Below are 12,217 nucleotides of genomic sequence, written 5' to 3' on the forward strand. Positions count from 1 at the left end.
AGCCTTGTATGACCCTGATCTTGCAGCCCATGACCAATAAACTGAGGGACTTCGTTTAACTTGCATGACGTCAGTTGGCAATTTCTGTCCGTGCAAGTTATAATAATTTTCTAGCTGTTTGTTTATCACTTAAGGGCAACATTCTTGCATGCCACTTTAATAGAGAACGTGGCATTTATGACGTCAAAATAAAGCCATCAATTTATGCTTAATGTAGGTCACACTTGACTTCTAAATCATAAACTTTCGAACACAAAATAATAGCTTGCGCCATTCTTGCTCTTATTTAAATAGGCCTAAAACCACAACAACTGCACTTTCGAATAGAAGCGAAGCTAATGTGTATAAGAAAAATACTGATGGAGATTTTAAAGTCAAGATGTTAATTAACTCTTGCCGGATCCACGGATCAGAAAAATCAGACTAGCTAGCAGTTCTTACCCTGTAAACAAATCCAATGAAACAATTGCACAAGGCTTTAAGCAACCAGCTTTGATGCTTTAACTAAGTGTTTGAGAAAAAATCTGTTGTGCCATTGCGTCCATCAAAAGCATTCAAGTATTAAACTTCTATAGGGAAATTCAACTAAAAAAAAAAAAAATAGAGTAGGCCTAACTGCTGGAGTTTGTAAACAGAACGTTTAGCCCACACATGCTCAAATTGGTTGTCATTACATCAGTACGTGTCAATTATGTCTCGCCCGTGGTTTGCCCATGGGAGGGACACAGAAGGAGTTACAACTCTAGCACATCAAAGTGCTCGATGATCATCGCCGCCAGGTCAGACGAACATTCCAAAAATGCCTTATTACTGCCTGCAGTTTAGCCGGACAAATGGGGCCAGTAATATCGTTGCAATATTTGTGGTGTTTGTAAGTGGCAGTTTAGAAAATCCCTTTAAACACCACCCATATGTACACTGAAGGCCCAATCTTCTCTGGATATTGCCCTCCCATAAATCAATTGGAGGTGTAGTGGTCAGCTGGCCAGTCCTCAAGGTGGTCTGTAAATATACTATTAGTAAAAACCATGGAGCTACCTCCATGGTAACTGTCCTTAAGACGGTGAAGTTCTTGGCCACGTTGGCACTGTCCAAAATTTCCAGTCGGGGTAACACTACATATTACCCGCATGTCGAGCTCTCATCAGCATTTCAAGATATTTGCCAGTACTTTTCCACTTGGTGATGTTACGATGCACATGGAGCTGCCGTTTTGAGTATACATGTACTGCGTAAAGGCTGGACAATAGGCGTAAACGCCGTTAGGATATTGATCTGTTCTAATGTTTACAATTGTGTTTTGTTGATGGTTTAATTAGTACTCTGCGTCATTAAGTTTCTGGCCTTCGTACGTTGAATAACGCTTTCTTCATTGGCCTTCCAAGTGTTGCATTTACAATAATCTTTGTCAATGTCTACTTCATAGTTTTTGATCATTGCTGATTTCATTCCCCTTTTTGTCGACTTTAGTGTTTTGAGAATTTTGAGCACCTATTGATCTATAATGTTAACTTCGGTTGTATTCGTGGTCATGTAAGCTTGTTGTTTCATTGAATTCCTGGGGAGCTTTGGTCTTTAATTTCTCTAGATATTCCCATGTGCTTTTAATTCTCAATAAGCTGTCCCTTAGATTTAAACAATTTTTGTGTATTTTATATCTTTTACATGTAGTTTTCATGGTGATTGGAGCCTGAATAATACCAATGCTCCAAACATCAACCAGCCCGGTCCGTGCTTCAGTGCGCTATAGTGTTTTCTTCGTAACTACAACTTATCACCGTGACTAGGAAATAACAAGAAAAAATCTAACATTAGATTTACTGTTGCCGTCGTGGAATTTTTTTTTCTAAAGATTTTGATGTACTTTTCCATTATTCATGCACTGTTTGTAATTTTATTTTGTCACCCCCAAACATAAGTTTTTAAAGTCTTTAGTGTACGAATTTGGCTAAGACTGGCCAACTAGGCCTACATATTGACCACCACAGGACAGTTAAGTTCACGAAAGACAAAATGGGCTGTTTCATCACTGGGAGTTATCATGAGATCTTATAAAATACCTTTTTGTGTAACTTGCGTGATAAAAATGATTCAAATAAGGCACAAAATTTTGATAAACAACTTGGCTCTTTATTCCCAAAATAAGTCCAGAAGAAAGCGTTTGATAAAGGCAGTAACTGCACATGAACACTAAGGGCACACAGCCTAATAAAAGCAACTGCACAACCAATAACTTTGGTGATGTCAGATCATACCAAGCACCAACGATGGCATGGCTATTCAACTTCCTGTACTGTAGCACACAAAGTTTTAGGATGCAGGTTACCAGCGACAAATTGCGATGATTATCAAAGGGCGCTTATGGGTGCACTGAACTAATTCAAGCTCCATTGAAAATAGTGTAAAATCAACCAAGTTCGGAGCCCCATGGCAGGCAACTGAAGTCCCTGAGGCCTCTCAAACAAAAATCAATGTGTTGTTTGGTCCTTCAGATTTCATTTGATTTTCAATTTTTAGTAGGTTAACCAATGAATTTTTTAATTATCCGCCCAAAACAAACTCACCCCCCAAAAAGTGAATGTTGCCAAGCTCTCCCAGCGGCCATTTTTCAAATGACATCCCTCACCTTCCTGGGGCTCTTCTGACTAATTTTCAATCCCATTTTTGTCTGCTTTGCCCCTAGATGGGTGCCCCTGAATCTACAGAGATGATTCAGAGCCATACTGACACAATCCCACCATCTCTTGGCCCAAACAGACCCCTCTTTTCGAAACAATCTCTGGGGGGTACTTTTTGTACGCCTCGGCCTGGCGGAGAATTTTCCTTGAATTGGGACACTGCACCCTTATGGTTCTGAAACAGGTGGTGCGTAGCAAGTATTCACTGCGCTCTGGCTATTATGGACACACCGAACATGCCAGAAAGCGGTAGGCCTACTAGTGGCCAGATTTTATAGCCCGCGCAGTTCAAACTCCTGTGTCCGTCCTCCTTTGTCGCCATAACAATGTTTACAATACTCGTGGTTACTTAATCGTTGCTTACGCTTTTTATTTCAATCAATCAACGAAAATAATACATCAAAATAAAAATGATGATATTTCTACTAGTTAGAAGTCAATCTTCCATCAACGATTATAAAGGCTCACTTAACTAACCTAGATTCTAAATTAACAGTCATTAAACATTGCGTGATGAAGCATAATATGCTTTTTTGAAAAAAAAATAAGATGCATTTCTGCAAACTTTGGTTACCCATGCGTGACGGTCGATGTTTGTAACCAAAAAGAAAGTCTATAAACACCAGTGACATAGAAGATGTACACTTGTCACTTATCGACCAATCAGAAGCTCTGAGACCATTCCCGCCTGAAGTACAAGGACGTCACACAACTGAAGTCCTTAAAAGTCGAATCAAATTGGCCGGCGCGTGAGGTCGCTTAAAATTGGCTTGCTAACAAAATATCAGATGTTGGGGCATATCTCTTAAAATCACACAGGCAGAAAATTGTAATCAACATCCCTCATGGGCCTCATGTTGATATTAATTGCTTAAAGCTCAGCCTGGCGCAGTTCAGCTTGCTGTGGCACGAATTCTAACCCACGAATGACGCTGCTAGGGCGTGGGGCCTCCAGAGCTAGTGTATTATGACTATTGAAACCAAACACTGTTTTCCAATCTCATCTGCATTGATTCACAGAGCTACAACAATACAAATTTGCTGTCAGATCTCAACGACGATTGACTTCGTTATATTCTACGTCACGGCATAAATTAAAGGTGTTCAGCGTTTGGAAATATAATTTCCCTTCACGCCATATTTCCGCTGTAGTCCCGGTCCTCCACTATTCTTTCGTGCCGCCATCGTATGGAAACGCGAGGTAACTTTTAACGACAACATAGAAAATAAATAGCGACCTCTAATAAAGATGGGTCAGCGCCTGTGCTTTTTGTGTATGATGCGGAGGCAAACGCCACTATGTCCGAAGTACTCACCAGGAACGGACGTTGAAGTGGTAGCTGTCCAAAGTTGTTCCTCTTAGCCGGCCGACGCCAGGTTGTGTGTGTTGGAATTAATGAATTGGTAAGCCTACATGGAGGAGTTCCTACTTTCAACTTACATACATTGACACAATGCAAAATCCGGTAAGTTCTTTTCTTTCTTAAGATCTCTGTTGAAACATCGGAAGTAGGCCCTAATATCAGCCAATAATGGGTCTGTTCGTTTAGGGAGATTGGATGGACCAGAAAAAAAAAACCGATTGCGGTAAGACTCTAGAGACAACTTATTTAGGAGAAATGACCTAATTTTTCGACTTGATATTAACTTCTAATTAATCCAGAATAAAACATTGCGAGGGTTACTGGAAGGGGATTGTTATACGCGAAATTAAAATCGCAAAGAAGTTTTACGGTGTTATCATTTGTCAGGGAAATAAAGAACATGGTTCCGTATTATAGATGACGGGTACTTCCTGGGAGTAGGAAAAGTTTGTAAATTTTAAAAGAAAATATAAAATAAACTCGAACGATTTGAAAATTCGATTGAAAAATATGGACCATCTTTAAAGGTTTCCACTCCAAACTAAATGCCCTACAGGTTTCTTTATGTTCACCCTTTTGAACTGGCATGAGAACTTATCATTACTTCTACAGACGTGAAGGCGTACCATTTTTCCACAACAGAACTTTTTTGGGGGGGGCCGAGCAAATGGTGTTGATACTTGAGCTCAAATGAAATCCGATGTGCTGTGAAATATGGATCGAAATGCAATCTTGCGGGTTGTCATCCTGCACATGGGCGTGGTGACGGGACCAAAGGCACGTGCCTCCCTCCCAACCTGGAAATAATAGAAAATTAAAAAGAAACGAAACAGTATATAGCTCGGAGCCCATCCACTTTGCTGATGGTTTCTGATGCTGTTAGGGTTTTCCTCCACTCGAGGAAATTCGCACGGCTGGTACCACGAGGCAAAGGTCAGCTACGTCTACGGCTACGTCTATTGTCGTATTTCAGATGGGCGAAGATCAAGACGCAAGTCGTAGACAACAGCTTCGGATGCAGCCGATAATAACAGACTTATCTCACAAAGGCCGTTCCCATCACCGATGTTCCTGAAAAATGGATAGCCCGCCCTCTAGCTCTAGTGTTGGTTTAAAGTCGGCGCGCGCTACACATGTACATACTATGCATGCATGTATGGCATGCACGTACGTAAAATGTACGTGAGTACGTGAGGCCGGCCGCACACATAATGCACAGTACGGTTAGCTGCAGCAATGTTTACGTTTGGTCTGGACAAAAGCACGGCGTTCTATCTTGTGTTGCCCTATTTTACCCGGTAAACTGGTGGTTTTTACAGATCCAAGTCTTCTCAGAGTCATCACGTGTCGCAGCATGTAAGTACATTCCACGTGTTTCAGCCAAATTCAATTCTGTCGGACTGGCGATGAATGCATTATCCCCGATTTGTGATCTGTTGGTAGGCCTACTGGTTGGATATTGCGCCGTCGAATCTCCGGCCGGCCACACCGCAACCTCGCCGCGCCGGCCGGTAGCGCATCGGTCAAACCATATTCCCTTTTACAATTTTTTGAGTGTCTTTCCTTGGTGCCCTTTTGTTAAATTGTGCAATTTGTCTATTTGTAAACTTCTCCCACCTGGGTTTATAACTTTAATTGTGTTTTGAGCTTTTGGTGTTTCTTGTAAAGGTATCTCGAACTCAGCCCAGTGTGTGGCCATAGGCAAGGGCTGCAGGTGTGAAATATACATGTATATGTGTGCACATTTTGCTGCCAGAAAGTAATGTTGTAAAGAACTCAGTTTATGGATGCCGCTTGATACCTGGAGGAGAAAAACTGGCAAAAATGTTGCATCCTGACTCCACTTCAGCAGTTGTGTACAAAGTCTGTGGGGAGTGAAGAGAATTTTCTGAGTATTTCCCAACAACATCGGTCAATGTTTCTCAGTCCAGAATTTGTGTCTTCCCAGCATTTCTGTAATGACTGACTTTTATTGAGATGATATATAACGAGAAAAGGGGAGTCCGGATGCAACCTTTTTTCCCGAAAAAGTTGACCAATTCGTTGATTCACAGTGACTTGTTTATGATTCAGCCTGTTTTTTGCTGGTGTATTTTTTACGTCAAATATTAACACTTTAAAGTTTTTGTTGAATTATTGTTGCGTGCTGTGATTTGTCAGATTAAAAAAAAAAAGCCCCCCCCCAAAAAAACCATATGGGTAGGCCTAGGCCTGTTGAAGTACTGGATTAGAAAGTTTCCCATACATGTATGAGTGTTCATGGTTGGTCAGTGCAGTCAGAAAAGAAATGCAGAGTTGGGACTGAAACTTTTCTTGTGTAATTGGGAAATACTTTAAGAATAAACAGTTTCACGTTAATGTGCACCATCTATTCTTGATCCTGGGGCAAAAACAACATACGTTGCTGAGTACGCACATCAGTTGAACGCGTTTGTGCGTGTAAAGTTGTAAGTCGTTGTGCATTCATTCCAGTATGTGTAAAGTATGTCTGTCAACCTGCTCTTTTTTACCCTTTGGACGAGATGGTTCATATTATCCCGAAACTGCATGGATCATTCTCTTCACAAAGTAAATAACAAAATCTGTACAATTTTTCACCTTCTGGATGTCTGGTACACTATTGAACACTCAGCCCAGCGTGCACATTTTGCTTGCCAGAAAGTAACACTGGAAAGAACTCATGGACCCTGCTTGACACCCTGTACACAAACCCATGAGACTTGTCTTGACAAAGTGTTTTCTGAGTGAGGCCCTCAATATTTTTCCTATCTTATTTGACCTTTTACAACATATTATTGCATTGATGTATTATGGCTATAAGGTCACTGCAGGATGAATTAGTGGCGTCCATCCTAGTGGCGTCCATCCTAGTGGCGTCCATCCTAGTGGCGTCCATCTGTGTGTGGTTTGCTCTACAATGTTAGGGAATAGTTACATACACCTTGGTGAGCAGAGCAGACCAAGAGTCAAATGTTGATATGCCCCTGTTCATACATCCCTCCTATAATATAATTGTTCAGTCAAGTGGGTCACAAACATTCTCGCTCGGTACAAAAAGGGTGCGTGAGTCAGCCTCAAATTGTAGAAGTAAATACTTGCACGTACCCAGATTGTGTGAATTGTTTACAGCAATGATAAATCCCCTTTCAGTGTAATTGTTCAACTAAGTGTCTGAGATTGAGTCGACTTTATTTTTTTGCCCCAAAAAAATTATTTGTAAAAAGCCAGATGAAAAAGCCAAATGTGCACGCTGCCATAGTTTCTAGGTCACAGTCTCTATTTATGCCACTTTTATATGATGTGGCCAAAAGCAGACCGCTTGAACACACTAAGGTCATGCGTGGGCACCCACATCTGGTCTTTTGAAGAACCAGCCATATTGGTTTACATTTAAAATGACAACCCGTGAAATATGTGCACAGAATTGATGCAGGCTGTCACAGTATCTTTCTTCCATGACTGATGACAGTCATACATGTAGGCCTGTAGCCTCCCTTGCGTACACTTCCTCCGAGTTAAACGCAAGCAGAAAGTAGTTTTGAGCGCTGGGAAATTTGTGAGAGAACACCAGGAAATTTGATTGCAAATCGGAATGTCATGAATGGGTCCAGTTGATTATTTTGTAGAGAAACTTTTTTGGGGGGGGTACTTATTGTCATTTTTTGAGGGGGGGACACTGTGTTATTCATACAAATACCGTACTTTCAACAATTCGAAGTAAATTATATGCTGCATTTGAACTTAATTGACGGTGGGCCTGTGTAGTTAATGCTGGAAGAAGTCAACCGTTCTTGAGTTTCTGATAGTGGTCGTAAATAAAGGTCCTGTTTGTTTTGTACACATGCACAAAGTTCAGACGTCTGTGGATGGAGATTGTTCATGTGTTAAATTTAACTTACGGCTGTTGTACACAGCCCCTTAGAGGAATTCTCACCCCCTGGCAGGATCTTAGGAGTTTGGCAAAAATGTGGAGCTTGGTAAGAAATACTTGATCATACAATGCACAAATGACTCGCATGAGTTTTTTTTGGGAGGGTGGCAATTTACAGACTTTATTTAAGTACTTATTGGATGCATCAATTGCAGACCTCGCAACAGAGGTCATACTTGTGTGTACCCTCAAGCCCGTCTGAATCCATTTTGCACATTCCCGACCCCCCCCCTTTTTTTGCATTCACCATGCATGCAGTGTGCACCAAACGATCACAATTGCTCTTTGGAAATAAGGCCATGGCTCTTGACTCCGTGCGCGGAGCGGCACCCGATCTTGTCGCTGGACACCCAAGCCTGGAGGGTGGGATCAATAACTCCGTCGCCTTCCCAGGGATGGCATAGATCAGCTGGAGTCATCCAACAGACTGGCCAGCGTTTTTGGGGGAGAAGGGTTTACGGAGGTCCATTCCATACATGTATCAAAGCCGTACACGCAGACGATTTAAGCAATGGGTAGAAAAGCACAGAAAAAAATGCCCCTCTCCCCACACTGCAAATGACTTTCAAGAATACACTGTGCATAACCCAGATCTGATCTGCAGTAATTAAGGATGAGGACGCTCCGTTGCAAACCGGGGCACATCCAATAATGTAGACCCAGAATATTTGCTCATGCAGTCAAACCTGCTTAGTAAACCTCTACATTCCTAGAGAGATGCAACTTCCAGTGCCCGATAATTTGATTGGCGAAGTTTGTGAGAGGGCACCTTAGTCATTGAAGGCATTGAGGAAAATAAGGTGTTTTTTTTTTCACCACGCCACTTTGCCCCTATGCAGAAGCTGATAGGCTGATATAACACACATCGATGTACACTGGGGACAGCTAATTGATCGGTGCTGTTGGATTTGTGCATTATGTCATAGGATTCCATCAAGGCAGGAAGAGTGCAAATCATAAACCTTTTTCTACAAGAAGTGCATATTTGACGGCCCACATAAATGAACAAATATTGCCCCAGTTATTTCATAGGACTTGAGAAATGACCTCATTGGGAAGTTTGTCAGGAAAATGACTGTTGCTGACCACTGGTTGATCTTTGACCTTTGTAAAGACACTATTTGGTCTTAACTAGGCTGTTACTGACCATATGTAGATTATGTGGATTTGCTTTGAAATGCCTAGAAAATGAAGCATTTCCCATAGTTTGCCTGAAAATGACCACAGGCTGACCACAAGGTGACTTTTCCCCCAAACCTTAGAAAAAAGTCCATACGAAACTTGCCCATAGCTGACAAAAATTAAGCATGACGAGATACACAGCGTTGTCACCTAATTCAGCCGCGATATAATTTTTCACCCACAACAAAGCGGTCTCGGTACTATGCTCCTGTATGTGACCGAAAGAGTTGGTTGAGAGAATTGAAATCAACACAAGCATTCAAGCGAAAAGAAACAACCTTCTCCATCAGTTTGGACAAGAAGGCAATGTTGGAAACAGCTTTCTTAAGAACAGGTGTAACAATGTCACGGCGTACGGCACTGGGAAATGTGCCTGTATGCAAGGAAGTGTTGACAATACAAGTTATTTAAGGAACCATCACATGAACTCGGTCCTTTAGCAACCATGTAGGCGAGGTATTAAGTAACTATTAAGTGAACAAGACTTGAGGGGTGAACCAACAATGGCTTTTGGTAATTTCTCCATCATCAGCTGGAGTAAAAGTCTGATAAGGTAAAATCAACAGGAACATCACGGAAATCAAGTGGTAAGCATTGCCTCCAGTCTGGGATGTAACATCAAGTGCATTCCTTATCTTCAGAATTTTAACTTATCACTTAAGGGTTTACCGGATTCACCAACTGGAAGTTTGCTACATTTAGTGTTTAAAAGAGTATGGATGGTTTTGAAAGCATCTTTCATGTTACCGATGGCTAACTGTCAGAAAAAAAAAGAATCCTGGGCACCGTCGATAGGTTGCCTGAGCTTAGATAATTGCTGTACATATGCTTCACGATCAGTGTCTGATTTTCTCTTGCCCCACGTACATTCAAGGTGACATTTAACCGGTCTAGCAAGGTGGATGTTACCGTTGTACCGTGGTATTCTGGGACCCACAGTTCTGCTACAGGTATTAACAGGATTGGAAGATGTAGAAGCAGAGCAGGTCAGACTCCAAATAAGAGTGACGTGGACGATGGAAAGGAAACATAGCAAGAGGCACTCCTTTGTTGGATCTGAGGATTGCTTTCAATGTTGTTTTGTTCCCTTGTTGTCTTGTTATCGTCACATTTCTTGGATGTCCAGGCAGGGTTGGTCCATCATTGCTGTGTAGCTGATGCAGAAGGTCCTTGCAAACTGTATATCATAAAGTTAGGGGTGCTAGTATTCTTGAGCATTTGACAGAGCTCAGGATTAAACAAGAATTGCGCTGCATACAGCACTGTCTGTCATCCATTATTAAAGCAGTTATTTTTATTTGATTGATCACGTCTGCATAATTAAAGACGAAGGTGCAACTCGCACGTATATGTAATGAACCGCGGCTCAGCGAGGCGGTCAATCCGTTCGAGGCATGGAAGAACTGTTGATTCATGTGTGGAGCTTTGTGTGTCCATCCGTATGCGCTGATTACCAGTCAAGCGTTGAAAGGTGAATTAGTCATGAAGTTGTGACTGAACTTTTGGAGATGTGAGTAATGAGATACATGTAACTGGCATTTGAGTACAATGCAATCCCGTACATGTACACAGTCTTTGACAATTGTTTAAATGTTCTTTGTTTCTTTTATTTATTTGGGGAAGTACAAAATCCAACAAGTTGTGATTAAAGGAGTAGATTTAAAGCAGGTAATTTGATTCAGATCACATCGTTACTGTCAGTTAATAACTATCATTTAATACTAACTCCATATGCAGCAAGGTATGAGACGGAGAGAACCCCCCCTGCTTTGTGTTGGTCATTGTCTCGCAGGAATCTGGGGAATTCCTTTCAGACATCTTGGGGGATGTGTTAAGTAACAATAGTCTGGGATGTGTATAGGGATTGGACATGTGGGGGGGTACCCCTCGGTCTCATTTCTTGCTGGGTATAACTAACTCTGTCAAAGCCCAGATGAAATATATGCAGTAGAGTATCGCATACAAATGCATACATGTACGTGTACAATACAGTACAGTAGCCAGCTCCTTCATAGATACAGATGCTGAGGTTTGTGTTAGTGTTTATACTAGGCTGTAAAATACATGTGCTAGTAGGCCTATGTCAAATAGAAAGAGTTCACTGGATTTTGTTAACTGGGAACTAAACCTGTAAAGATGGTTAGTTCCTGTTAATTTTACAAGTGCTAATGTTTGTAAAAAGCTGTCGCATTCCAGTATTTAAGACCGCATTTTTAATGTTGTTTGTTTGGTTTGTTTACGATCCAGCTTCTTTGTGATTTAATAGAGAATGATTCAGGCTCAATTAAAACTCACTGTAATGAGCATTTTCACCAATTTGTATGTATTGCATTTACCAAATGTCCATGCACATAAACTGCCACGGTACCGGTATGGCACTTGTCAGTAGTTGAGTCACTGAAATGTATCAATTTTTACCATTTAAAATTACCAAAACCTAGGGAAAAATGGCAAATCAGTCAAAAATGCGAACGATTGCAACATTTTTGCCCGTTTCCCCCAAATTTATGTTAGTTTAAATCAGTGATTTAAAAAAGAATCAGTAAATTGGTAATTGTTATAATGCAAGGTGATAGTGGCCAAAGCTGTATATTGTACGTGTACAATGTACATCTGATGAGCCAAGCTTTTTACGACCTGTTTTTTTTCCTACCATGCTTTGAGAAGTTACATGTAGATGCTGAAGTTAATCAAGTATTCATAATACATGTACTGTACTTGTCCTTGTATTGAGAGAAATCTTATTTGTTTGTTTGTGTTTTTCCCCTTACTTGTTGGCCTGGTTTCTTTTTAGATTTTTGCTTGTTATTCTGTATGGTCCCTTCCCAGCAATCTCTGGCTATCTATCTTCATTCTTTCTACTGAGGTTGCCCCGGAGAGACCATATTTCTTGGTGTATAGATGGGATCAGGTTTTAAGACATCCATCTGCCGAACCTTGCGCGTTTAACATGTGGACTTGACAGTGTCTATTTTTAAGGCATGTTTTTGTGTGTAAAAAGGATGGATTTGTTTATTGAACTTTCAAAGTGTGCATTTGAGTGGCAATATATAAACCACCAA

The 12,217-nt window shown here is 41.1% G+C and overlaps 1 protein-coding gene across 3 annotated transcripts in view; it reads left to right on the plus strand.

The window, feature by feature from the left end:
- Positions 1-3,967: 3,967 nt before the first annotated feature.
- LOC110986918 (sarcospan-like) overlaps positions 3,968-12,217 on the plus strand; it is a 67,464-nt gene continuing 59,214 nt past the window's right edge. The window contains exon 1 of one of the 3 annotated variants that reach the window (XM_022249239.2): positions 3,968-4,144. The gene's annotated coding sequence lies outside the window, so the exon portion shown is untranslated. Of the gene's footprint in view, positions 4,145-5,176; positions 5,399-12,217 lie in introns of those variants that run through there. The other 2 variants (XM_022249237.2, XM_022249236.2) reach the window with 2 other exon arrangements.

Source organism: Acanthaster planci, linkage group LG04 (assembly GCF_054643075.1).
Source record: "Acanthaster planci isolate LZ-2023a linkage group LG04, COTS_SCS, whole genome shotgun sequence".
In the NCBI taxonomy this organism is placed as follows: domain Eukaryota; kingdom Metazoa; phylum Echinodermata; class Asteroidea; order Valvatida; family Acanthasteridae; genus Acanthaster; species Acanthaster planci.